The 27,203-nt window shown below is 47.6% G+C and overlaps 1 protein-coding gene across 4 annotated transcripts in view; it reads right to left on the minus strand.

Annotated features, from left to right (window-relative positions):
• LOC146337379 (leucine-rich repeat and fibronectin type III domain-containing protein 1-like protein) overlaps positions 1–27,203 on the minus strand; it is a 120,881-nt gene that overhangs the window by 14,166 nt on the left and 79,512 nt on the right. For 3 of the 4 annotated variants that reach the window (XM_084814500.1, XM_084814502.1, XM_084814503.1), the window contains one exon: positions 26,664–26,773. The exons of the other annotated variant lie outside the window; for it this stretch is intronic. The gene's annotated coding sequence lies outside the window, so the exon portion shown is untranslated. The remainder of the gene's footprint in view (positions 1–26,663; positions 26,774–27,203) is intronic. 4 annotated transcript variants of the gene reach the window in all.

Consider the following 27,203-nt stretch of genomic DNA (forward strand, 5'->3'; position numbering starts at 1 on the left):
TTCAAAGTGCTGGCTATGACCTATAAAGCCCTATACGGCACCAGTCCAGGTTATCTGAAAGATCGAATCCTCCCTTATGAACCTGCCCATGTCCCGAGATCCTCTGGGGAGGCCCTTCTCTCAGTCCCACCACTGTCACTGGCATGTTTGGTGGGAAGCCGGGAGAAGGCCTTCTTGGTGGCTGCCCCACAGCTGTGGAACGCCCTTCCCAGGGAGGCTAGGATGTCTCCCTACTTGAAGTGTTTCTGGAGGCAGACTAAAACATTCTTGTTCCAGCAGGCCTTTGGGACATAGTTGGCACCTGGGGGTAAGCTGCTAAAATATTGTTTTAAAATGCTGTTTTAATGTTTTAATATAATTTTAATTATATTGTTGTTTATTTATATTTTAACTTTTGCATATTTTTGTATGTTTTAATTGTATATGTTTTAATTTTTGTAAGCTGCCTTGTGTCCCAGTACTGGGAAAAAGGCAGGGTATAAATATAATAATGATAATAATAATAATAATAATAATAATAATAATAATAATATGTTGGTGGAAGAGCTAGGGCACTCGCTGGCGCTCTCTCTCTCTCTCTCTCTCTCTCACCCCCCCCCCCGCTATACCATTATGGATGCACTGTATGGAGAACTGAGAAGAGAGAGGAAGTTCTTCCTCCCCTCCTCCTCCTCCTAGAACTCATGAGCACCCAAATTAGATGGGTTGGCAGTTGGTTCAGGGCAGACACAAGGAAGAACTACACCACACAGAGTTAGCTTGGGGAATGTTGTCCTGGCGTTCGGGGGCTGTGATGGAGCCTGCTGTTTCAGGAGCAGCCTGCCTCTGCCAGTGGCTGGGCGGGGAGCAGCAGCAGGAGGGGGGGCGCTGCCTCCACACTTCCCTGAAGCGTCTGGCTGTCCACTGTTGAAACTGGAGGCACAGCTGCTGTGCAGGCAAAAGGTCCCAGGTGCAGCCCCTGGCAGCACCTCCAGGCAAGGCTGGCGCAGACCCTCCTCAGCCTGAAGCCCAGGGAAATGCAGCCAAAGCCAAGGGCTTGGCAGACCGATGGGCTGACCGGGCTTGGGGCTGCTCCCTGGGTGTCTACGAGGCTGGCCAAGACGGGCCCACCGAGGCCTGACCAGCACAGCTCGTTTATACTCTCCTGCTCGTCTGCACCCAAAGGAGATGAAGCCTGCAGGCCTAGTGCAAGATCTGAGGAGGTCCCAGTCAAGGAGCCCACTGCTCCCACAGCACAGGAGCCGGGGGCAGGCAGTAATCCCCCCCAAGTATGGCTGCAGCAGCCTCTCCTTGCTGCTTGTTCTCGCCCCAACCACCCGGTCAGCAGGGGGTGCCTGGAGGAGAGTCGCCTTTTGCGCAGCGGGGGCCAGCGCTGGGCCTGCTGCATCCCCCCAGAAGCACAGCAAGCCAGTGTTCACGCGCACACAGGGCAACTCTGCTTTTGGCACGGGGCTGCTGGGAGATGTGCTGCAATGCCTGCTGCAGCACATCTGCGACCAGCTTCCAGGTGGGACTTAGCCCTGCAGGCAAGCTCTATGGGGTGGCCATTCTGGTGTCTGGCTGTGAGTGGGTGGGCAAAGGGGAAGACTTCATCTTCAGCAGACGGGAGTAACTTAAAAGGCAGGGAGGTTCATATCACAGCACAGGAAAAGAGTATTTTCTTACAATCCCTTCTGGTCTTGGTGAATAGCGACTGCTGCAAAATACTTCAGTGCCCAGAGAGCAGATTCACACATGGATCATTGGTCACATCCTCAGACCTCACTGGATTGTTTGGAAAGGGGGTTACAATGCCACCCCTCTGCCCACTGATCCTGGCTTCTCTCATGCTGAGCCTTGCACCATCCCACCCATTTCTGCCCTGACGCTCCTTGTGACTTGGATGTCTTCTCAGCAAGAGGCTTTGGGTTGCATGCTGAACCACCCATGATGGCAAACTTGGAGAGATCGTCTCTGCCCTGGGACTTTGTGTAAAATGTTCATGATTGGCCAGTTGAGAAAGCTCCATTAACTATAGCAGGTATGCCTGCTGACTTTCATTTACTCCATCTCAAATTCTGTCATCAACTTTAAAAAGAAGCAAGACCATCTCGACATTTGGGATTGCTGGAGCAAAGGGGCTCCCCTCCCCCCCGAGCTGAAGTTTTTGTGCAGGGATGTACACAGAGGTGTGTGTGAATTCCAGCAAGATGCAGAGGCAGCATGGGGACAAGTGTCTATTAAAGCCTGCCTGATTAAATGTTGCATCCTTCACATCACAAGCCAAAGGATCACAGGCAGCAGAACAGCAGAGACCCTATCCCAGGTGGGCCCAGGTGCAATTCCATCCTTCACAGACCCTCTGCTAAGGCACTGCTTCCTTTTCCTAGCACTGAAGAAAGGCAAAGGAAAAATGGACCACCTCATTCCCAGTGGGACATTCTCGGAACACTTCCAGGATGTTCAATTATTTATTTCAAATTAACCATATGAATGACTAAATAATTGTTTCACCAACATATGAAAGTATGTCTTTGCAGTTTTCTTCTGCTCCTCTGGGTGACAGGAGTGATGTTCACATTGGATTTTATGAGGCATGCATGCCGTTTTGCAGGTTTGCCACCAGGTGACATTAAGAATCCACACTAGAAAGCAGTGGAAGCAGGGCCTCGATCCGTCCCTCCTGCCCACAATCCCTACGCCCCCGCCCCCAACTGATTGCCACACATTGCTTGATCTTTCCCACTCAATTGGTCCAGCAGAGGCCTAGGATGCATTTCTGGTCTTAGACTTAAGTATGGAAGAAGTGGCCAGCATGCTCCACACTTCACATCACCCCTACGTGGCAGCCGCCGCCAGATCTGCCTACTCAAATAGTACAGCACACCCTCCTACATGGAGGGAAAGTTTCCATTTAGGAAACATTCAGTATATGAATTACAAGATATGAGGAAAGGTGTCAGGCTTTTGTGTATGGCTTTGTTTTTAATGCTTCAGGAGGTGAACGTATTGCATCAGCCAAAAGCTTGGTAAGCAACCCTCTAATAGAAAAAAAAGAGAGCACATCTGAACTACAAGCAAAGGGAATGGGGAGCAGATGGCAGAAGTGGCTCACTATTCTCAGGTCTATGGCCATCTCAGGATACAAACTCATTGCAGGAGGGGAGCGATTCCTGCCTCGCCTGGAAATCCATGAGGCCCCACAGCTAGCTGCCTGCACCTCCTTTGCAAGCAGTGTCCAGGGGAGCCACCTGGGACTGATGCACTTGGCCTATCTTGGTTCTCTTTCTTCAGCCAGCTCATGTTGTTTTCTAGCCAGACTCTTGCTGGGCTGTCAGCTTAAAAATAGGATTTTTCCAAGGTGGCTTACATGGTAAGAACAATGGAGCAATAATAAAACGATAATTAAAATAATATTAAATAGATAAAACTATATACAAGAGTTAGTAGAAAATCATTCACAAAAAGTCGTGCAAAATAAACATGTCTTCAGAATTTCACAACTGTGGCGCAACCACTGAAAAGCCCATGGTTGCTGCCAACCCGATCTTCGCTAAAGGTGGGCCAGAGAGCAGGGCCTCAGAAGCTGAACTTACAACATACTTTTATCTGGTGGCCCTCAGCCTTCCCCTTCCACACATATAGCACAAATAGGGGTAATAACTGTGGCCCAGACTCCAGGGTCGTAAAGGTAGCTGAGCTAATGTGCACAAAGTGTTTTCTGAACACTCGAAAGCACTCGGCAGTCTCTGCAGTGGAGGGCAGAAACCCCTCTGAGCCCAAGCAGGCTGGCCGATCTGCAGCCTGCCCATGGAGTGCCGGCTGTGGGGGCACCGTTCTGAGCAAGCTTCAGGCAAACCTTTGCAAAAGAGCACGAAGGAGCCAGATGCCACCTCTGCTCTGTTCTCCATCACAGAACCTGTTAACACTTTTGCCAAGGACAGTAAGTCAGATGGTTTTAACCCAAGGCCAAAGCTCTTGGAGGTATTCCAGCTGACCTACATTCCCAGCCACTGAAAGCCAGTGCTGATCAGGAGTTTTCACACAGCCTCCCTTGCTCTTCAAATGAGGCCCTCCAATCAGACTCACTGCAGCAGCAGTTGGGCCTATCTCTATAAGGAGGCGCGCCTGCGAGGGAGCCAGCGCTCTGAGCGTGAGGAGCCCCAGTGACAAAGCGTCAGCAAACAAGCCAGTTAAGCAACTGTGAGAGTTTAGCAACAGGGCAGTGAACTCTGCCCTCCCTACTCCCAGTAAGTAACTGTAAATAATTCCCACAACTTCTCATAGTAAACAACTAAGTTTTCCAGGGAAATCACACCCAAATGAAAAAACAGTTATGAAGGTAGAAAGCCAACAGGGGGGTGGGGGCTATCCAGTGTATTGCATTGAGTGCCACATGTTCAACTATCTACCTGCTGGACAGAAGTTGTGGGCGTGTGCTCAGTGTAATGAGCTCTTGGCTGTCAGGGAACAAGCTTGTTCCCTTGAGGCCAAGGTTGCTGACCTGGAGAAGCTAAGAGAGGCATAGAGGTTGGTGGATGAGACCTTCAGGGACCTTAGCTGTGTCCCACTCCCAGGGTGACAGCTTCTCTGTTGTCAGTGGAGAATGTGGGTCTCGGGGAAGGAGGGTGTCAGTCTGAGAAAGAGGGAAATGATGCTTTAGCAGGGACCCATTCCTCAGCAGACGAACAAATATCCTGTTGCACTGAGGATGTGCCTCCAGGGGGAGAGGGGCTTGTGATAGTGGGAGAATTGATCATTAGACACATAGACAGCTGGGTTTGTGATGGGTGTTCAGACTGCATGGTGAATTGCCTGCCTGATGTGAAGGTTGCAGATATCACGCACCATCTAGATAGCCTAGTGGATAGTGCTGAGGTGGAGTCAGTGGTCGTGGCCTGTGTTGGTACCAATGATGTGCGGACATGTAGTCATGAGTTCCTGGAAGCCAAATTTAGGTTGCTAGGTAGCAGGTTGAAATCCAGGATCACCGAGGTGGCTTTCTTGGAAATGCTACCTGTTCCATAAGCAAGACTAGCTAGACAGGCAAAGTTGAGAAGTCTCAATGCGTGGATGAGATGGCGGTGCTGGGAGGAGGGGTTCAGATTTGTTAGGCACTGGGGAACATTGTGGGACAAGCTGGGCCTGTACAAGAGGGACGGGCTCCGCTTGAACCAAAATGGAACCAGACTGCTGGCACTAAACATAAAAAGGGTAGCAGAGCAACTTTTAAACTAAACCCTGGGGGAAAGCCGACAGGAGCTGGGAAGCATCTGGTTCAATTCTGGTTCATCCGAAGGGATGAAGATGAAAATGTTTTTGATTGCCCAAATGTAGAAAGGGAGGAAATAGGCCAGGAGTACATGGTAGAACATTAGTCAAAAAAAGGAAATTCTAAAGACACCATTACAAACAATTCCAAAAAGAACAAAAGGTGGAATACAACAGAAGAAGCCAATGTGGCTTCACAAAAGCTGAAGAGATGACCTGAAAACAAAAAAGGACACATATAGGAGGAAGTGGAAGGAAGGTCAAGCTACAAAGGCAGAGTACAGGCAGGAAGCACCGGATTGAAGGGATGGCATCCGGAAGGCGTCCTTTGAGAAATCATGGAGGATGGGTGAAATGCCAGATGACTGGAGGAGGGCTAATGTTGTCCCTATCTTCAAAAAGGGTAAAAAGGAGGAACCTGGGAACTACAGACCAGTCAGTCTGACATCAATCCCTGGGAAAATTCTGAAGCAGATGATAAAGCAATCCATCTGGAAGCACCTTGAAAACAATGCCGTGATTACTCAAAGCCAACATGGATTTGTCAAGAACAAGTCCTGCCAGACGAATCTGATCTCATCTTTTGATCAAGTCGCCTCCCTTGTGGACCATGGGAATGCTGTAGACATCATATACCTCGATTTCAGCAAAGCTTTCGACAAAGTGCCCCATGATCTCCTGATGAGCAACTTAGCTCAAAGTGGGCTAGATGACACAACAATCTGGTGGATCTACAGTTGGCTACAGAATCGGACTCAAAGAGTGCTTCTCAAGGGGACCTTCTCAAACTGGGGAGAGGTAACGAGTGGGGTACCGCAGGGCTCAGTCCTGGGCCCAGTGCTCTTCAACATTTTTATTAATGACTTGGAGGAGGACGTACAGGGAATGCTGATCAAATCTGGATATGAAGAGGGCTCTGGATAGGGGTGAATGCTCCTTCCTTGTTCTCCTCGACCTCTCAGCGGCTTTCGATACCGTTGACCACGGTATCCTCCTGGGCCGCCTGGAGGGGTTGGGCATTGGGGACACCATATTGCGGTGGTTCTGGTCCTTCCTCTCCGGCAGGTACCAGAGGTTAGCACTGGGAGAGGAGGTTTCGGACCCGTGGCCACTCACTTGTGGGGTGCCACAGGGTTCCATCCTCTCCCCGATGCTATTTAACATCTATGTGAAGTCGCTGGGGGCTATCATCAGGAGGTTTGGGGTGCAGTGTCATCAATATGCGGATGACACGCAGCTCTACCTCTCGTTTAAATCTTCACCAAGGTTGGCCGTAGAATCCCTGTCCAAATGTCTGGAGACGGTGAGTGGCTGGATGGGGAGGAATAGGCTGAAGCTGAACCCTGACAAGACCGAGGTACTTTTGGTGGGAGACAAGAGGAGGCTGGGGGATGTTGACCTGGTGTTGAATGGGGTACGGCTACCCTTGAAAGAACAGGTCCGAAGCCTGGGGGTCATTTTGGACTCCCAGCTGTCCATGGAGGCTCAGGTGTCAGCTGTGAGCCGGACAGCGCTATATCAACTCCATCTGATACAGCGGCTGCGCCCCTTCCTTCCCGACCATCTGCTCCCATCGGTAGTACATGCCCTGGTCTCCTCTCGTTTAGACTACTGTCATGCGCTCTACGTGGGGTTACCCTTGAAGACGGTTCGGAAACTGCAGCTGGTACAGAACGCGGCGGCTCGCCTGATTAAAGGCAGCTGCCGGCGAGATCACATCACTCCAGTGCTGAAGGAGTTGCACTGGTTACCAGTTGTTTTCTGGGCCAAATTCAAGGTGTTGGTTTTGACCTTTAAAACCCTATATGGTTCCGGCCCAGCCTATCTTAAGGAGCGCCTCCAGCACCAGACAGGCTGCTTAACAAGATCAGCCTCGGATGGCCTTCTCTCTGTCCCATCAGCCAGGACAGCTAGACTGGTGGGGACGAGGGAGAGGGCCTTTTCTGTGGTGGCCCCCACTCTGTGGAACTCCCTCCCTAGGGAACTCCGTCATGCTCCCTCTTTAATGAGCTTCCGTCGTGCATTAAAAATGCTGTTGTTCAGGCAGGCGTTTGGGGTGGGTTAGGGTATTTTAGAAAATGTTTTTATTGTAGAATTTTATTGTTTTAAACAGTTCTTACTGTGTGTTGTACATCGCCCAGAGTGGCTGGGTGACCAGCCAGATGGGCGATTAATAAATTTAATAATAAAATAATAAAATAAAATAAAAATCTGCGGATGACACAAAATTGGGCGGGATAGCTAAGACTTTGGAAGACAGAAACAAAATTCAAAGTGATCTGATAGACTGGAGCAGAAAACAACAGAATGACATTTCATGGGGATAAATGCCAAGTTCTGCACCTAGGAAAAAGAAACCCAATGCACAGCTACAAGATGGGGGATACGCAGCTCAACAACACTACAAGAGAGAATGATCTTGGAATTGTTGTCAATCACCAGCTGAATATGAGCCAACAATGTGATGTGGCTGCAAAAAAGGCAAATGCTCTTTTGGGCTGCATTAATAGAAGCATAGCTTCCAAATCCTGGGAAGTACTAGTTCCCCACTACTCAGCACTGGTTAGGCCTCATCTGGAGTACTGTGTCCAGTTCTGGGCACCACACTTGAAGAAGGATGCAGACAAACTGGAAAGGGTTCAGAGGAGGGCAACAAAGAGGTTCAGGGTACTGGAAACAAAGCCCTATGAAGAGAGACTGAAGAATTGGGCTTGTTTAGCCTTGAGAAGAGAAGACTGAGGGGAGATATGATAGCACTCTTCAAGTACTTGAAAGGTTGTCCCAGATAAGAAGGCCAGGATCTCTTCTCTATCATCCCAGAGTGCAGGACACGGAATAATGGGCTCAAGTGACAGGAAGCCAGATTCCGGCTGAACATCAGGAAAAACTTCCTGACTGTTAGAACAATATGACTATGGAACCAATTCCCTGGGGAGGTGGTGGGCTCTCCCACACTGGTGGCGTTGAAGACGAGGTCAGACAGCCATCTGTCAGGGATGCTCTGACTTGGATTCTTGCGTTGAGTAGGGGGTTGGACTCGATGGTCTTGTAGGCCCCTTCCAACCCTACTATTCTATGATTCTATGAAGGCTAAAGCTGAGAATGAGCTGAGGTTAGTGAGGGATGCTAAAAGCAACAAAAAGGCTTTCTTCAGATATGTGCATAGTAGAAGACAGAGGAAAGAAATGGTGGTTCAGCTGTTAAATTAAATGGTGGTTTGGCTAGTAAATAAGGATGGCAAAATGAAAGTAGATGACAAAGAAAAGGCAGAAGTGCTCAATTTCTACTTTGGCTCAGTCTATGACCCCGTTGGCAAAGGTGAAGTCCAGGCTGAAGGTTGCAGCTTGAGATCAATAGGCGTATGGTCAAGGAACACCTCATTACTTTGAATGAGTTCAAATCTCCAGGGCCAGATGAAAAGCACCCTAGAGTAATAAAAGAACTGGCAGAAAAACTCTCAGAACCGCTGTCTATTCTCTTTGAGAAATCAGGGAGGACAGGTGAAGTGCCAGATGACTGGAGGAGGGCTAATGTTGTCCAAATCCTGCCAGACTAGTCTGATCTCATTTTTTGATCAGGTAAGCTCCCTTGTGGACCGTGGGAATGCTGTAGACATCATATACCTCGACTTCAGCAAAGCTTTCGACAAAGTGCCCCATGATAACCTGATTAGCAAACTAGCTCAAAGTGGGCTAGATGAAACAACGATCCGGTGGATCCACAGTTGGCTACAGGATCGGGCTCAAAGAGTGCTTATCAGTGGGACCTTCTCCAACTGGGGAGAGGTAATGAGCGGGGCACCGAAGGGCTCAGTCCTGGGCCCAGTGCTCTTCAACATTTTTATGAATGACTTGGAGGAGGAGGTGCAGGGAATGCTGATCAAATTTGCAGATGACACCAAATTGGGAGGGATAGCTAATACCCTGGAAGACAGAAACAAAATTCAAATGTGATCTTGATAGGCTGGCGTGCTGGGCAGAAGACAACAGAATGACATTTAATAGGGATAAATGCCAAGTTCTGCACCTAGGAAAAGGAAACCAAAGGCACAGTTACAGGATGGGTGATACGTGGCTCAAAAATACTACAAGCAAGAAGGATCTTGGAATTGTTGTCGATCACAAGCTGAATACGAGCCAACAATGTGATGCGGCTGCAAAAAAAGCAAATGCTCTTTTGTGCTGTATTAATAGAAGTATAGCTTCCAAATCCCGGGAAGTACTAGTTCCCCTCTACTCAGCACTGGTTAGGCCTCATCTGGAGTACTGTGTCCAGTTCTGGGCACCACACTTTAAGAAGGATGCAGCAAGCTGGAGAGGGTTCAGAGGAGGGCAACAAAGAGGTTCAGGGTACTGGAAACAAAGCCCTATGAAGAGAGACTGAAAGAACTGGGCATGTTTAGCCTGGAGAAGAGAAGACTGAGGGGAGATATGATAGCGCTCTTTAAGTACTTGAACGGCTGTCACAGAGAGGAAGGCCAGGATCTCTTCTTGATCATCCCAGAGTGCAGGACACGGAATCATGGGCTCAAGTGACAGGAAGCCAGATTCCGGCTGAACATCAGGAGAAACTTCCTGATTGTTAGAGCAATACAACAATGGAACCAATGACCTAGGGAGGTAGTGGGCTTTCCCATACTGGAGGCATTCAAGATGAAGCTGGATGGGGGTTGGACTCGGTGGTCTTATAGGCCCCTTCCAACCCTATTATTCTATGAAAGGAGCCACTGTCCCATAGCAAAAGATGCACACACCAGAGGCATCTGGGGCAGGATACCGTGTATAGGTGTTCTTATGCAAATGCAAGAAGCCTCCGAGCCAAAATGGGAGAATTGGAGTGCTTCATTTTAAAGGAAAACCTGGATATATTGGGCATTACAGAAACCTGGTGGAGTGAAGAGAACCAGTGGGATATGGTCATCCCTGGATATAAATTCTATAGGAAGGACAGGGAAAGGCGTACTAGGGGAGGTGTTGCCTTGTACATCAAAGAGGGCACAGTGTCAAGTGAACTAGAACACTGAAAAGGGGTAGGCTCTTCCACAGGAGCGCCGTGGGTGACATTACCAGGTTCCAAAACTAATTTAGTGCTAGGAACATGCTATTGTCCCCCACACCAGAATGCTCAGAATGATCTTGAGATGGAAAACCAAATAAGGGAAGCCTCCAAGCAAGGAAGTTTTGTAATAATGGGTGACTTCAATTACTCCCACACTGAATGGATAAATGCATGTTCCAGCCACAACAAAGAGGTTAAATTTCTCAATGCCCTAAACGATTGTGCCCTAGAACAGTTGGTCATAGAACTGACCAGAGGGGAGGTGACCTTGGATTTAATCCTAAATGGTGTCGCCCAGGACCTACTATGAGATGTAAATGTTGTTGAAGCACTTGGAAACCGTGATCACAGTGCTATCAGATTTAATATACTTTTAAGTGGAAAATTGCCCAGGAAGTCCAACACAGTCACATCCTACTTCAAAAGAGGAAACCTCTCTAAAATGAGGGACCTGGTGAAAAGGAAATTAAAAGGGGGGGGGTCAAGAGGATTAAATCCCTTCAAAATACTTGGAGATTACTCAAAACCACAATAATAGAAGCCCAGCTAAAATGTATACCATGGGCTAGGAAAGGTAGCACCAAGTCCAAGAGGTCACCGACATGGTTAACAAGCACCGTTAAGGGAGCTATTAGAGAAAAGAGAGCTTCCTTCAGAAAATGGAAGTCTTGCCAAAGGGAGGAAAACAAAAGGGAGCACAAGCTTGCATAAAAGCGATGCAAGCAGACGATAAGAGATGCAAAAGAGCATTTTGAAGAGCATATCGCTAACAACATCAAGGCCAGCAATAAAGAATTCTTTAAAGATATCAGAAGCAGAAAACCATCTAGGGAGGGAGTTAGATCGTTGGATGACAATGGAGTTAAAGGAGTACTGAAGGATGACAATGAGATTGCAGAGAACCTGAATGAATTCTTTTCATCCGTCTTCACTGCAGAAGATATAGAACAGATACCTGTGCCTGAACTGATGTTTTCAGGAAGGGAGTCTGAAGAACTGAGGCAAATAGTGGTAACAAATTATGAAATTTTCCACCTTATTTAGAAATGGAAAGCAAATAAATCACCGGGCCCACATGGTATCCACCCTAGAGTTCTCAAAGAACTGAAATATGAAGTTGCTGTTCTTCTAACCAAAATATGTCACATGTCCCTAAGATCAGCCTCTGTACCAGAGGACTGGAAGATGGCCAACGTAACACCATTTTTAAAAAAGGGATCCAGAGTGGTTTAGGGAAATTACAGGCCAGTTAGCTTATTGTCTGTTCTGGGTAAATTGGTTGAAAGCATTATTAAAGATAAAATTAGTAAGCAAGTCCTGCTGAAAAAGAATCAACACAGCTTCCACAAAGGTATGTCCTGCCTCACTAACCTTTTAGAGTTCTTCGAGACTCCCAAAAGGCTTTTGACAAAGTCCCTCACCAAAGACTCCTGAGCAAACTTAGCAGTCATGGAATAAGAGGAGAGGTCCTCTTATGGATCAGTAACTGGTTAAAGAGCAGAAAGCAGAGAGTCGGAATAAATGGTAAATCCCCAGTTTGGAGAGATGGTAAATTCTTCCAATGGTGGGAAGTAACTAGTGGGGTCCCACAGGGATCTGTATTAGGACCAATGTTTTTCAACCTATTAATAAATGATCTGGAATTAGGAGTGAGCAGTGAAGAGGCCAAGTTTAAGGATGATACCAAATTATTTAGGGCAGTTAAAACAAAAAGGGATTGTGAAGAGTTCCAAAAGGATCTCTCCAAACTGGGAGAATGGGCATCTAAATGACAAATGTGGTTCAGTGTAAGCAAGTGTAAAGTGATGCACATTGGGGCAAAAAATCCCCTCTTCAAGTATAGCCTGATGGGATCTGAGCTAGCAGTGGCTGATAAGGAAAGAGATCGTGGGGATTTTCCAACTTGGACAGTTTGATGAAGATGTCAACCCAGTCTGCGGCCGCTGTAAAAAAGGCAAACTACATGTTAGGCATAATTAGAAGAGGAAATGAGAACAAAACTGCCAAAATCATGTTGCCCTTAAAGAAATCTATGGTGTGGCCACACTTGGAATACTGTGTCGAGTTCTGGTCACAACATCTAAAAAAAAGATATTGTAGAGCTGGAAAAGGTGCAGAAAAGGGCCACTAAAATGATCGAGGGACTGGAGCATCTCCCCTATGAGAAAAGGTTACAACAGCTGGGATTGTTTAGCTTGGAAAAAAGGAGGGTCAGGGGAGACATGATAGAGGTCTATAAAATTATGCATGGTGTGGAGAAGGTGGATAGGGAGACATTTTTCTCCCTCTCTCAAAATACTAGAATCCACTGGGGTCATCCCATGAAGCTGATTGGTGGGAGATTCAGGACAGATAAAAGGAAGGACTTCTTCACACAGCACAGAGTTATACTATGGAATTCACTACCACAGGATGTAGTGATGGCCACCAATTTGGATGGGTTTAAAAGGGGGTTGGACAAATGCATGGAGAAGGCCATCCATGGCTACTAGGCTTGAGGGCTATGTGCTACCCCCAGAACTAGAGGCAGTGAGCCTATGTACATCAGTTGCTGGGGAACTTGGGTGGGAGAGTGCTGTTGTGCTCATGCCCTGCTTGTGGGTTCCCAGTCAACAGCTGGTTGGCCAGTGTGTAAATGGAGTGCTGGACTGGATGGACCCTTGGTCTGGTCCAGCATGGCTCTTCTTATGTTCTTCTTAAATGGGTAAGATAACATGGAAACTGCAAGCAGAGTTTTGTTTTATTTGTTTATTTATTTATTTATTTCTATACCGCCCAATAGCCAAAGCTCTCTGGGCAGTTCACAACAATTAAAACCAAACAGCACATAATAAAACAATTTAAAATATATAGAACATTAAAACCACAATATACCAATACAACCACAATAAAACCTAGCAGCAGTGCAGGAGTTTAAAATACAGATTTAAAACAGCAAAGCTAAAAGTCTACAAAGCTAAAATGCCTGGGAAAATAAAAAGGTCTTCACCTGGTGCCGAAAGGAACATAATCTAGGTGCCAGGCGAACCTCACTAGGGAGCTCATTCCACAGCCGGGGTGCCACAGCAGAAAAAGCCCTCCTCCTAGTAGCCACCCGCCTCACTTCCTTTGGCAGGGGCTAATGGAGAAGGGCCGCTGACGATGATCTTAAGGTCCGGGCAGGCACATATGGGAGGAGGCGATCCTTCAGGTAACCTGGCCCCAAGCCGTTAAGGGCTTTAAATGTTAATACCAGCACTTTGAATCAGGCCTGGAAATGGACTGGCAGCCAGGGCAGCTGGAAAAGTACTGGCGTAATATGAGCTCACAGGCCAGTCCCTGTTAACAATCTTGCTGCCCTATTTTGGACCAGCTGAAGTTTCTGGACCGTTTTCAAAGGCAGCCCCATGTATAATGCATTGCAGTAATCCAGACGAGAAGTTATCAGAGCATGGATAACTGTAGCTAGGCTTTCTCTGTCCAGATAAGGGCATAGTTGGTATACCAGCCTAAGCTGATAAAAAGTGCTCCGTGCCACTGAGTTCACCTGTGCCTCAAGTGACAGTTTTCTTACCATGCAGAAGCTGTTTGTGCCATGCAAAATCGTGCAAACCAGAGGTATGTGAAAGTCATGACTGTTTGGGGTTAGAAGTAAACAGAGACAGAGGATAATTAATTGCTTCATTATTTTGTGACATGGTCTACTATTACATCATGTCCTTGGTAGTGTACATACTTAAGAAAGCAGCAAATGCATGGAAAGATCAAATCAGTGCATTGCTATGTGGAACATACTGATCCAAACATTTATGAATAAAACCTCCCTCACCTATTCCCAGGTGATGGCATTAAGACCCCAAGGTTGTACATACTGCAGTGCCAATTCCTGCAAATGACTTCTTACATTAAGTACTGTTGGCCATCCTTCCCCAACCTGGTTCTATCCAGGTGTTTTCAACTACAACTCTCAGCATTCCTAACCAATGGCCATGCTGGGTGGGGCTGGTGGGAGTTGAAGTCCAAAACATCTGGATGGAATGAGGATGGGGAAGGCTGGCTGACTGTAAGTAATGCCAGCAGTCATTTGCAGGATCCAGCTCTTGCCTTCTTTCATCTCTACCAGTTCCCTGGCACCCTCTGAGTAGGCCCAGCCCTATGCATGACAGGGGCCTTGGCAGTTTCGTTGGACCACCACGAGGCCAACGTAAGGGCTACTAATAATTATCTCTGTAGAACAGGGATGGGGGACTCCAGACAGCAGAGGTACCCCATCTTGTCCATGGAGGATCCGTCCCCAGCACAGCCTTCTGGGATCAACTCTCTTGGAAAGACCAGGACCACTGTAAGACCATGCCTTGTACAGGTAGCTTTAAAGTGGGCATAGATAAAGCCATGGAGGATAAGGCTATCAGTGGCTATGAGCCAGGGTGGCTATATGCTACCTCCAGTACCAGGGGCAGGATGCCCCTGAGCACTAGTCACTCAGGAAAAAGCACGGCAGCCGAGGGCAGTTGTCTTCCTGCCCTGTCCAAGGGATTCCTACTGGGGCTGGGTGGACACTGAAAAACAGGAGGCTGGATTAGATGAGTCCCTGTGGGTCTGATCCAGGGTCAGAGCTCTTATGATGGTCTTTTCCCACTAGACTTCAGATTTTGCCTACAGGAGAACTGCTGCATCCTTTAAATGGAAGCAGCGATGGCTCCAGGCTCCACAGGCCCTTGTCGGCAGCCATGAGTACTGCTTCAGCACTAAAACCTCTGGACAGCGACATGAAGGGAATCAGTCGGGCCAGCAGACCCATCCCTCTTTTTTCCTGCACAAACTTCAAGAGGACGGGGGGGGGGGGGGTGGGGGGGGTGGGGGGGGTGGGGGGGTGCTTCCACAGGATCTTTGCCCAAACAGTTTTTTTCAGGTTTTCTGCTAGCAGAGTGTTTTAAACATGAAGGCATATTTAGATAATCCATTTAAAGTTCTCAATTCAGATGCAAAACTTACTCTCATGTTTCACTGGGGAGGCGCCCTGTGGCATGCAGCCAGGCCAATGACATTCATTCTCTAGGTGGAATACACCAATCCCCATCGAGAAGGAGGTTCACGTATGGCAGATAGCTTGCGAATGCAGACTGCAGCCCTCACTGGGTTTGGGATAACAAAATGTAACATCCCCTCCTGGTTTTGCAAGCTGGGATATGCGTCACATGCGATATAAAGCAATCCAGGATGAACATTTTAAGAATGCACTATAGAGGTGCTAAAATCTTGCTAATTGGAAGGGCCACCGCTCCACAGGACACGGAGTGTGTTAGGAGCACATCCCAACGTAGACTCTTCAGACTGGCCATAAAGTCAACATTCATTCCGTTGCAAAATGCCTTGCAATATTAACTTGGATGCAATGCAACAGCCACATGGCAAGATTGCTACACCTCCCCCTCCCCTCCCCACACACCTCCTCAGTTATTCCAGGCCATTTACGTTTTGCCAGGCAGACATTTGAGGATATCTCATTGAGGGGATGGAATTAATATTTGTGGAATCATGTTTTATCAGTTGTGCAGAGTTAATATATCTGTTACTATATAGTATGAAAAGCACTACGTACATACAATGGGGGTTAGACCCAGGATCTGTCCTCTGCAAGAGGAAGGGGCCTTCCATGAGAGGAAGGCCTCCACTGGTGGAAGGCCCCCCCTCCCCACACACACCTCGCCTCACACCGTTCAGCGGGTCTCCTGCCTCTCTCTGCAGAATCTTCAGGTGCTGCCTTGGGACAGAGAAGTCTACTTTCATCAACACAGCTGATCTAACTTAAATCTGGATCCAGGCCCAAGAGTCTGGTTCCATTTGGCGTATAAGAAGTATAATTCTAACAGAAATTAATTGTAACATGACAGGGAGAGCTTAACAACTTAATTAACCTTGAAAACTTTTGAATTTTGACCCAGGCATGTAATTTTATTTATTTAATTAATGCATTAACTAAAATACGTCTATGCTGCCTTTTAGAGCCAAGGCCTCACAAGGCAGTTCACACAAAATACAATCTCATTCCAATAAACATATAAACATTGAAAGCAGTATAAAAATATAAATTACACATCAGCAGAGCCCCTATAAAACTAAATTAAATCACTGAAGACAATTTAAAGCCAGTGGCACTATAAACCACTAAGGCTGTTATGGTCCTTGGGAAGGTGTCCAAGTGGCCATGGGGTTTTCCAGACTCCCCCCGTCGGGGGGCGGAGAGAGAGCTCTGCCCACAGAGGGGGACAGCTGAAGTCAGATGCCCCCTCCCAGCCCTTGCAGAAACCTCTGCAGCCATTGCATCTCTGGCGTCGGAGGCTTGATGTCGGGGTGGCTGGTGGGAAGGAGGCAGGGGTGGGCTGGGGTCATTTCAGAAGGACCCTCCAGACCCATCCCTAAGCTGGCTCCTGACCCATGTCAGCCCTGCAGATGGCATAGTTTAATTCCCCCCCGTTGGATTCGGGGGGGGGTGTTTAAAAAAGTGGGGGGGGGAGCAGAAATGCTCCTCCTCCCTTGCTTGGCTTAGGGTTCCTCGGAGGCTCCAACCTCAGAGCTCTCCAACGCTCAAGGCAGGATTGCTCTGTCCATGATTAAAACTCAGCCAGAAATAAATGGGTTTTCAAGGCCTATTGAAAAGTCTGTACTGATGGAGCCATATGAATAACTATTAGGAGAAAGTTGATCTCAAGGCCCAGGGAGACTTCCATGGGTGCAGGCGGCCCTTCAGATAGCCTGGCCCCAAATCATTTAGGGCTGTAAAGGTTAACAGCAGCACTGACATGGGGCCCACAGCACAGATAACTAGTGCAACGGATACAGAATTGGTTTAACGGGTTCCAACCCCTGGACCCAAGCAACTTCTGGGCAGTCACATTCTGCACCAACTGAAGCTTCCAAGTAACCTTTAAAGGCAGCCCCACATAGAGTAGTCTAGTCTGGATGTAATCAGGGCATGCGTACCTGAGGCAACGTCTGCTTTCTCTAGATAGGGTCACAACTGGCATGCCAGCCTCTGCTGATAAAAGGCACTTCTGGCCATCACAGAATGATAGCATCATAGAGTTGGAAGGGACCGCGGAGATCATCTAGTCCAACCCCCTGCTCAGTGCAGGCTCTGCACTGCAGGGTGCAGCTACAGCATCCCTTACAGGTGGCTGTCCAGCCTCTGCTTACATACTTCCAGCCAAGGAGAGCCCACCACCTCCCAAGGCAGTCTGTTCCACTGTCAAATAGCTCTCACCATAAAGAAGTTTCTCCTGACACCAAGCTGAAATCTGCTTCCCTGCAATTTTCACTCATTGGTTCTAGTCCTACCCTCTGGAGCAACAAAAAACAATTCTGTTCCATTTTCTGCACAGCAGCCTTTCAGATATTTGAAGCCTGCTCTCATGTCTCTCCTTACTCTTCTCTTCTCTAGGCTAAACACACTCAGCTCTTTCAAGTGTTCCTCATAGGACTTGATTTCCAGAACCCTCACCACCTTCTTGTTTTCCCGCCTCCCAGCTGAGCAGAGCAGAGCAAGCTGCTCCAGCTGGTCCAGGGACTACAGAAGCAGGCGAGCTCTCAGAGAGCAAGCGGACAGGGGGAGCAAACAGGGGGAGCAAACAGAAGTTGGCCAGGGGAGTTCGGCGGGGGAGGTCAAGGAGGAGGCCCCTAACATTTTTTTAATTATTTTTATTTTTTATTTTAACTAACTTTTTTCCATTTATTTGTCTTGTAACACACACTTCCACACCAGTGGGACTCTGCTTTTAACCTCTACTGAGTAGAGGAGCAGGCGCAGGCTAGTCTAGAACAATCACAAAGCTAGACACAAAAAGGGAAAAGAGGCAATGGAAGGACAGGACTCTCCAGTGGTGGTGACCTGCAAGGTGTGTGCAATGTTTGTTTTCTTGCCTGAGAACAACGTGGCCTACACCTGCAACAAGTGCAAGTTGATCACGCTGCTGGAGGAAAAAGTAAGTGGACTGGAGCGGCGACTGTCGACCCTCCGGGGAATAAGAGAACACAAAGAGTTCTTGGACAGAATGGGGGAACTACAGCAGCAAAGGGCAGACCAGAAGCTTGAAGAGCAACAGCAAGATGAGGCAGTGGGAAATGCTGTGGTGAAGAAAAATGGAATAGAGGATACTCCTTGGAAAAGGGTGACAGTTAGGAGAAGAACAACTAGCCGCCACTCTGCACCAGTGGAAGCAGTGGAGCTGTGGAACCGATTCCAGGTACTTGCGGATGAGACTGGAGGACAGTCTGCAGAGGAAGAATCACAGGGGAACCTACATGAGAGTGAGCAAGAGGCTAAAGATCAGTCAAACAGAGGCAATGAATCCCAGGCCTACAAGAAGAAGAAGAGAAGAGTGGTAGTAGTGGGAGACTCCTTGCTGCGTGGGATCGAGACCCAAGTATGTCGCGAAGACCCATGGACTCGCCAGGTACGTTGTCTCCCGGGAGGACAGAGACGTGACTGAAAGGTTGCCTGCACTCATAAAGCCCACTGACAGGTATCCCTTTCTTCTCATCCATGTGGGAACAAATGATACCGCCAAACGGAGCTACGAAGAAATCACGTCAGACTTCGAAGCTTTGGGAAGGAAACTCAACAACTTTGGAGCCCAGATAGTTTTCTCATCCATCCTTCCAGTAGTTAGAAGAGGGATAGAAAGGGAACGAAAAATACTCCGGGTGAATGACTGGCTACGAAGGTGGTGCTGACGAGAGAGATTTGGATTCTGGGACCACGGCCTATACTTCCTGGAAGATGGGCTGTTGGCTAGGGATGGGTTGCACCTCACAAAGGATGGGAAGAATGTGTTTGGACACAGCATGAAGAACTTCATCAGGAGGGCTTTAAACTGAATCCTACGGGGAAGGGAGATGTAATGGTGGGGGTAACAATGGACGTAGGCGCATGCACTGCAACGGAGAGAACAGCTCTGATAGCACCCAATTATAGTCTTCAGACACATGTAGGAAGAAAGCCAGACTATGAAGCACATGGTCTTCGATGTCTATATACTAATGCCCAGAGTATGGGAAACAAACAGAACGAACTTGAACTCTTAATACAAGAGGGAAATTATGACCTGATAGGTATAACTGAGACTTGGTGGGATGACTCTCATGACTGGAATACAGCAATTGAAGGATATAACTTGTTCAAAAAGAACAGGAGGAACAGAAAAGGAGGTGGGGTTGCACTGTATGTGAAAAATACATATCTCTGCACAGAAATACAGGAGGAGGAGCTTGGTAGCCCCATCTAGAGCATCTGGGTTGAAATAAATGGAGCAAAGAATAAAAGGAACCTGGTGGTCGGAGTCTACTACCGGCCACCCAATCAAGGAGAAGACAAGGATGAAACGTTTGAAAAGCAAATAGCCAATGTTTTAAGGAAGCATGATGTAGTAGTAATGGGGGACTTCAATTTCCCCGATATTTGTTGGGAGACAAATTCTGCAAAACATGGCCCCTCCAGGAAATTCCTGACTTGTGTGGCAGATCACTTCCTCCTACAGAAAGGAGAGGAAGGAACTAGAGGATCGGCTGTCCTTGACTTTATCCTAACCAACAGAGATGACTTGGTGGAGAAAGTAGCAGTTACAGGAACTCTGTGGGAAAGCGACCATGTTGTACTTGAGTTCTTGGTTCTAAGGGAAGCAAAAGCCGAGTGTAGTCAAACGCGTACCCTGGATTTTAGGAAAGCTGATTTTCATAAACTCAGAACAATGATCAGTAAGGTCCCATGGCAAGCGATGCTAGCGAGAAAAGGAGTCCAAGATGGGTGGGAGCTTTTAAAAAAGGAAATTCTCAAGGCACAATCACAAGCAATTCCAACAAGAAGAAAAGCTGGAAGACAACAGAAGAAGCCAATGTGGCTTCACAAAAACCGTAGGGATGACCTGAAAACAAAAAAGGACACATACAGGAAGTGGAAAGAAGGCCAAGTAACAAAGGAAGAGTACAGGCAGATAGCACAGAATTGCAGGGATGGCGTCAGGAAGGCTAAAGCTGAGAATGAACTGAGGTTACCGAGGGATGCTAAAAACAACAAAAAGGCTTTCTTCAGCTACGTGCATAGTAAAAGGCAGAGGAAAGAAATGGTGGTTCAGCTATTAAATAAGGATGGCAAAACGATAACTGATGACAAAGAAAAGGCAGAGGTGCTCAATCCCTACTTTGGCTCAGTCTTCTGCCAAAAGAGGGTCTATGACCCCCCTGGCAAAGGCGAAGTACAGGCTGAAGGGGCAGGATTGCAGCTTGAGATCAATAGGCATATGGTCAAGGAACACCTCATTACTTTGAATGAGTTCAAATCTCCAGGGCCAGATGAACTGCATCCTAGAGTAAGAAAGGAACTGGCAGAAGAACTCTCAGAACCGCTGTCTATTCTCTTTGAGAAATCATGGAGGACGGGGGAAGTGCCAGATGACTGGAGGAGGGCTAACGTTGTCCCTATCTTCAAAAAGGGTAAAAAGGAGGAACCTGGGAACTACAGACCAGTCAGTCTGACATCAATCCCTGGGAAAATTCTGGAGCAGATGATAAAGCAATCCATCTGGAAGCACCTTGACAACAAGGCCGTGATTACTCGAAGCCAACATGGATTTGTCAAAAACAAGTCCTGCCAGACAAATCTGATCTCATCTTTTGATCAAGTAACCTCCCTTGTAGACTGTGGGAATGCTGTAGACATCATATACCTCGACTTCAGCAAAGCTTTCGACAAAGTGCCCCATGATCTCCTGATGAGCAAACTAGCTCAAAGTGGGCTAGATGAAACAACGATCCGGTGGATCCACACTTGGCTGCAGAATCGGACTCAAAGAGTGCTTATCAATGGGACCTTCTCAAACTGGGAAGAGGTAACGAGTGGGGTACCGCAGGGCTCAGTCCTGGGCCCAGTGCTCTTCAACATTTTTATGAATGACTTGGAGGAGGAGGTGCAGGGAATGCTGATCAAATTTGCAGATGACACCAAATTGGGAGGGATAGCTAATACTTTGGAAGACAGAAACAAAATTCAAAGTGATCTGGATAGACTGGAGCACTGGGCAGAAAACAACAGAATGACATTTAATAGGGATAAATGCCAAGTTCTGCACCTAGGAAAAAGAAACCAAATGCACAGTTACAAGATGGGGGTTACGTGGCTCAACCACACTACAAGCGAGAAGGATCTTGGAATTGTTGTCGATCACAAGCTGAATATGAGCCAACAATGTGATGTGGCTGCAAAAAAGGCCAATGCTATTTTGAGCTGCATTCATAGAAGCATTGCTTCCAAATTCCCCTCTACTCAGCACTGGTTAGGCCTCATCTGGAGTACTGTGTCCAGTTCTGGGCACCACACTTGAAGAAGGATGCAGACAAACTGGAGAGGGTTCAGAGGAGGGCAACAAAGATGATCAGGGGACTGGAAACAAAGCCCTATGAAGAGAGACTGAAAGAACTGGGCATGTTTTGCCTGGAGAAGAGAAGACTGAGGGGAGATTGGATAGCACTCTTCAAGTACTTGAAAGGTTGTCACAGAGAAGAAGGCCAGGATCTCTTCTTGATCATGCCAGACTGCAGGACACGGAATAATGGGCTCAAGTTACAGGAAGCCAGATTCCGGCTGAACATCAGGAAAAACTTCCTGACTGTGAGAGCAATACGACAATGGAACCAATGACCTGGGGAGGTGGTGGGCTCTCCCACACTGGAGGCCTTCAAGACGAGGCTGGACAGCCATTTGTCAAGGATGCTCTGACTTGGATTCCTGCATTGAGCAGGGGGTTGGACTCGATGGCCTTGTAGGCCCCTTCCAACCCTACTATTCTATGATTCTATGCTTCTCCAGTTTGTCAATGTCTTTCTTAGAATGGGGCACCCAGAACACAGTACTCCAAATGACTAATACAGGATACAGCAGAACTGTAGGCCTATTCAGGCATTCAGAATTGGTGTAGAATCAACATGAAAGAAGAAGGAGTACTCTACCCCCCCTTCTGTCACCTTATTTCTGTCATCCTGTACTCGTGTAGAGCAACAGTCTGAAGAGGAGCTCCACGCGATAAAGAACCCTGACTTCCTGGGTTCCTGGCATGCATGGACAGCTTCCATAGAAGCAGGAGCCTCTCCGCTTCAGACCATTGCCCTGCACAAGTTCAGGGGAACAGAAATGCATGAGGAAGGGGCTAGAGCTTCCTTCTGGGTCCTTCCGGGGGACTGCAACCACATCCAAGACCGGTTGCAAGCTTCCATCCAGACTGGCTGATTTCCCTACCCACAGTACCTCTATCTTATTGGGATTGTGTGCCCTCATCCATCCCCCAAATTGCTTCCTGGCACCTGTTCGAGACTTCAACAGCCTCCCTGGGATTAGTAGGTGGAAAACAGAGGTAGAGCTGTTTGTCATTTGCATAATGGTGGCAGTGGAGCTCAAACCTCCTGATGACTTCTCCCAAAAGTTTCATGTAGGTGCTGAAAAGCATGGAGGACAAAATGGAACCCTGGGCATCCCACAAACCAAAGGCCATGGTGTGGAAGAGCCCGACCTTCTGGGACTGACTCTCTAGGAAGGGCTGGACCCACTGTACCACCACACCTTGTAGGCCCTACCTAGCAAGGTGGCCCAGAAGGATACCCTGGCTGATGCCACCAAGGGGTCCAGAAGGACCAATAGGGTTTCACTCCCCCTATCCATTCCCTGGTATAAGGCATTCACCAAGGTGACTAAGGCAGTTTCCATCCCAAACCCAGGCTGGAAAACAGGCTAGAACAACTCCAATCAACCAGTATAGTCCAAAACCACCTGGAACTGAGAAGCCACTACCCTCTCCAGCACTTTGATGGATCAGGGCAGTGGAGAACACATAATTATGTGATGGTGTGGTCCCTACTGCCTTGAAGGAAGCAGTGGTGCAACCACTCCTGAAAACCCACCCTGGAACCAGAGATCTACGCTATCATGCAGTCACAAACACCCTGTTCCTGGGTAAGGTGTTCAATAGAATGGTGATGTCTAAGCTGCAAGTGTTCTTGAATGAAACTGATTATCTGGATCCACTGCAGTCTGAATTCAGGCCTGGTTTTGGGACAGAATCGGCCCTGGTCACCCTCATGGATGACCTTCTTCAGGAGAGGGACAGGGGGAGTGCGACCCTGTTACTTCTTCTTGATCTCTCAGTGGCTTTTGATACCATTGACCATGGTATCCTCATGGACTACCTCAATGAGTTGCAACTTGGAGGCACTGTTCTACCATGGTTCAACTTGTAATTGTGGGGTAAGTTCCAGAGGATAGCATTAGGTGACTGCACCTCCGCCGCATGGCAGGTGAACTCTGGGGTGCCACAGGGCACAATCCTGTCCTCGAAGTTATTTAATATCTATATGAAGCCACTGGAAAGAGTCATCAGGAGATTTGGGGCAAGGTGTCACCAGTATGCTGATGACACCCAGCTCTATTTCTTTGTGGCATCTGAATCAGGAGAGACCATGCACATCCTGAACCGGTGTCTAGATGTAGTTATGGCTTAGATAAGCACCAATAAATTGAAGCTGAATCCCAATAAGATAGAGACCCTATGGGCTGGCAGTTCCCAGGTCCAGGAACCGGGCAGTTTGCTTGTTCTGGATGGGGTTGCACTCCCTCTGAAGGAGCAGGTATGTAGCTGGGGGAGCTCCTGCCTCCACCTTCGTCACTGAAGGCCCAAGTGACCTCAGTGGCCCAGAGTGGCCCTGATCAACGTTGGCTGGTATGCCAACTACACCCGTTTCTGGATAGGGATAGCCTGGCCACGGTGATCCATGCACTGGTAACCTCATGATTAGACTACTGTAATATGCTCTATGTGGGGCTGCCCTTGTGCCTGTTTCAGAAGCTGCAGCTAGTGCAGAATGCAGCAAGTCAGGGTGCTCACTGAGACACCCAGCTCTGCTCACATAACATCTGTGTTAAAAGAACGCACTAGCTGCCCGTTAGATGCCTGTTAGATGCTGAGCCACACGTAAGGTTGAGACGAGTCACTTCTTCTCGCTCCATCCGACTAGCTTGTTTCCCAAACTTGAATGGGGGTTTCTGAGATTCACCAGATCAAGAGAGAATGCAGTGGCTTTAAGCACAGACCCTACTCAGCAACAGATTTGCAAATCTTTACCAAGTGTTTAGGACTTCAAGAATTAACATATGGATATTGGTCCCTGAAACTTCTCTCAAGCTAGACAACACAAATATGGTATTAAATAATACATATTTATTGCTCAGTCTAAGTGAATAACAAGCTTTAGCTAAGATGAGGCAGATTACAAACATCCCTAAATACACACAAGTTATAATTACTAAAAGTACGATGAAAATAATTGAAAGCATATTTTCAACAGAGTAAAACCTAGGTTCCTCTCAATCTAATAGTCAATGTCAAAGTTTCATATTTACCTAAATGGGAGGCATGGTGGGCGAAGTCAGCCTGAGCATGTAAGATGGGTTTCTCATTCTCTCAGGATCCCTCTCCCCAGCAAATCAAACCCTCGTCTTTTATATCCCCCATTAAGTCGAGGGCCTCAGCCTTAGTTTCAGTCTCGGCCATACCACCATTCCCATTGTTCTCAAAGTAACCAGACCTGCCACTGACACCAGTAACACCCAGACAAAGGTATCCCTGCTCAGCTCAGCAGCGGGCTGCTTCCAATACCCAACCAACCCACCTGCGGCAGCCTTCCTTCAGTTCCAAGAACACATTCCATTATCCATAGTTATCTCGTAACATGGAACTAGTCACGTCTACAAAATACAATAAATTCTTATCAATTCTATACAGTACAACACATGTCCCGCTACAAGGTTATGTTATTGTCAGACAAAGCTCTAAAGTACACAGGACCAGGATGTCTTGCAGACCGCCTTCCCTTATATATACCCAGTTAGCCTTTAAGATCAGCAGAGGAGGCCTTGCTGCTGGTCATTCTGAAACTGATGGAATGTCAACATGCAACACCTCAATGCCCGGACTTCTCTGTAGCCGTGCCAACCCTTTGGAAAACCCTCTCCTGTGCAGTTTGGGAGGCAGAAAATGTGGCATCCTTCAAATGCCCCATGGCACCCCTTGCTGTGATGGTCAGCATGTGTGAACCGGGCTACTGTCTAAAACCAAAGGCTGCTTGGTGAGGAGGTCAGACTGCAACATTTCAGACAATCAACTAGAGTTTCACCTGGAGAGAAGGGTGAACTTTAAAGCCACGGAGCATCTTGGGCAATCTGGACACTGACTACATATGGGCAGAATCTCATTTTGTGCTCTGAGCTGGAGAAGAACTTCCCGGGGAAATGACCCTCAATTCGTAATGCATCCAAGCAAGCATGATGAATGGATAAATCCATATTCAGAGCCAGGTCAGCAGAAAGTCTGGTGGGGCCTCAAACCCCATCTGTCCCCCTTTCGCTCAACATTTCTTTGAGTATGCAGAGCAGACACAGCCGCATGGTGTGACTCAGCAGCCAGCGAGGAAGAGTCCTGGAGTAACCCAGAATTCAAAAGCCCAACAGATGTCTACAGAAAGAGTGAGCGAGTGAGCGAGCAGCGACACGTCCCACCACCCATTGTACCTCATGTGACAAAGAGACCCAACATGCTGGGAGCATTAAACGAGGAGGAAGCCAGAGCAGGTAAGAGCAACACACCCAGAGGGTCCTGCATGTGCAAGGCAGGAGGCGGCAGCGGCTCCCCTGAACACGTCAGTCCACTCGGCACTTATCCACTACTGTGTGGAAAGCTAAAGTACAAAACTGTCAATCACAGAGATTAATGTTTTATACCATTCGAAAGTGGATTATTACAGTGTGTGATGCATGCAGGATGCTGCAAGCACAACAGATACTGCAGGAAAAGGCTCAGTCAGAAAAAGAAGGGTATTTATGAGGACCAATGACTCTTGTTCTGTAGCTTGACTTCAGCTGCACAGCCAAGAATGGCAGCCTCTTAATAACAAGGTAGCTGAGAACAATCAATCCAGTGTAAAGCCAATGAATTGCAGGAGGGCAGACAAATATGAGCTGGAAAAGAGTGACTCATCCCAGCATAAAAGCCAGAGGTATCCAACCAACTTTCACCTCTGACGCATTTTCACACCTGCTTTGCCTATTGTTTTTAGCCATGCCTTTTACTACTTTTATTTTGCTTTTATTACTCATTGTAAAATACCCTGGAAATTTTGATTTGGAGGGAACATTTATTTAAAGCTTGTATATACAGCCTTGGGTATCGCTACACGAGTCTAAAATCCTGCATTTACAACGGGGCTTTCCCCTTCCGTTTTAGATGCAGGAACACGAGGACCCCCTTCCCCCCCCCACTCCCCTTCCCCCCCCTTCTCACGTATCTGAGTCGTCCACTCTCTTTCATTGAGCTTGCTCCTCTTCTTGCCGGTTTTCCTCTTTTCAGGGAGGGAAAACAAGGGGGTAGTTTGATAGCTGATTATCTGCAATCTATTTAAAAATGGAACAAAGGACATTTAGTGCAGAAGATGCCCTGGAGGGTCACGCGTCATGTAAAGAGCCTGCAAACTTCCCAGAAGGAGCAATCTCAATTGCAGGATAAAAGCGCCATGTGAAAAAAGCCCTTATCTGCTAAAAAGCCATCAAGGTGATATACAACAATTTAAAACAATAAAACCTTAAAACAAGAACAACAAGAACAATAAAAACAGTAAAAACATTTAAACATTAAAAATTACACGGTCTGAAAGGCTGAATTAAAAAGATACACCTTCACACCGTTCTAAAGGCCAAGAAAGGGGGGCCCATCGTAGTCCTTGGGACAGCATGTTCCATAGTTTGGGGGCAACACAGGGGAAAGCACTTCCATGCGTGCCCAACAAATGGCCCTCTGCAGGTCATGCTGCCCTCAAGAGGGCCT

Source organism: Heloderma suspectum, chromosome 10 (genome assembly GCF_057233095.1).
Source record: "Heloderma suspectum isolate Gila_16-S chromosome 10, 16-S_ref, whole genome shotgun sequence".
Taxonomy (NCBI): Eukaryota; Metazoa; Chordata; class Lepidosauria; order Squamata; family Helodermatidae; genus Heloderma; species Heloderma suspectum.